We start from the raw sequence: 1479 nt of genomic DNA, 5'->3' as shown, positions 1-1479 counted from the left end.
GCTGAGAGTTGCAGCGCCACTCCACATGCGAAATTTGACTGACGTCGAATGGGCAACCTACCTCGATGACTCTGGAATCAGTGTATGGGTGTGTCTATACAGGGACATTCTGTAGTGCCCAATAAAGGTGACCGAGAGAGGTGGTGCAATGGTTAGCACACTGGACTTGCATTCGCGAGGACGACGGTTCAATCCCGCGTCCGGCCATCCTGATTTAGATTTTCCGTGATTTCCCTAAATCGCTCCAGGAAAGTGCCGGGATGGTTCCTTTGAAAGGGCACGGCTGACTTCCTTTCCCGTCCTTCAATAATCCGATGAGAAAGATGTTCTCGCTGTTTGGTCTCCTCCCCCAAACAACCCAACCCCAACCACAACGAAGGTATGCTGGTGGCTTCAAGAATTTTGCTGAACTGGAGTCTCTTACTGGGAATCTCTGCTGTCTTAATCATGAACACATTCCACAGAGGTGAGGGAGATAGAGGAGGGAAGAGGAAGCATAAGCCTCTTTTGCTGCTCCGAATGTCATTCAGATTTAGTCGAATGGCTCTGGACTTTCCGAAGTAGTTCCAACATGTATACAAGAGCAAAAATTACCATGCCCTTCTCTCCAAAGGAGTAAAATCACATCTGAAGGGTCGCAGCATCACGATGTACTTAGAAAAGGGTTTGAATCGTCTGGGGAGTGTCAGCATTTTCAAATGGTGTCAAGAATTTCGTCCTATTGTGCAGTGCGTAGGAAAATGATATTTTAGACCGCGATCTATGTGAAAATGAACCACCAAGGGGAAGCGTGATTTTTTTTCGCGCCCTTCATGCCGATACCTGAGGCCATTTCGCGTCGATACTGAGCAGCAGCATGTCCGAAATGTTTTCCTCGGTCTTCCCTTAAAACCTCATGGTTTCAACATTGGGTGTCTTGTCAGATCTCTGTCGCAGAGTCGTAAAGAGTAGGATTGACTTGAGCCCAAATGAGGTGTGATGACCTTCGAATGGTGTGACACAACCACATTAGTGTAGGGCAGAATATTATGGAATGTGATACAAATGTGGCATCTTTAAGTTCCCTTCAACTCACCTCATCTTCTGAACTTTGAGATATTTTTCTCTTTTTTCATGTCTCAACAGCTTGTTCGAATCATTGCCAAATCCTAGGGTAACGTCGCGGGGCGCCACGATTTTGGACCACTATAGAGGAAGTAATTTTAAATTTAAATTTTAAATTTATGGGAAGGTGGAGGGGATGAGTGATTAATTCTGTTGTGCAGTTTATACGTTAAAATATTTGTAGCATATTAGTATCGGTTAAAATTTTTTCATGTCAGCTAATAAAGTCAGTTACTGAAACAACAGAAACTAATTAATTTCTTCTTTCTGCAAAGGCTACATCACACAGCTTTCTGTTCCAGTTGATGCTAGGAAAACATCCTACCCATTCTAACCCCTCATTGTTGAGTCGATAGTGGAGATAGACATCAAAAT

Source organism: Schistocerca piceifrons, chromosome 7 (assembly GCF_021461385.2).
Source record: "Schistocerca piceifrons isolate TAMUIC-IGC-003096 chromosome 7, iqSchPice1.1, whole genome shotgun sequence".
Classification (NCBI taxonomy): domain Eukaryota; kingdom Metazoa; phylum Arthropoda; class Insecta; order Orthoptera; family Acrididae; genus Schistocerca; species Schistocerca piceifrons.
The sequence above is the reverse complement of the archived record's forward strand: the minus strand, read 5'-3'. Positions refer to the sequence as shown.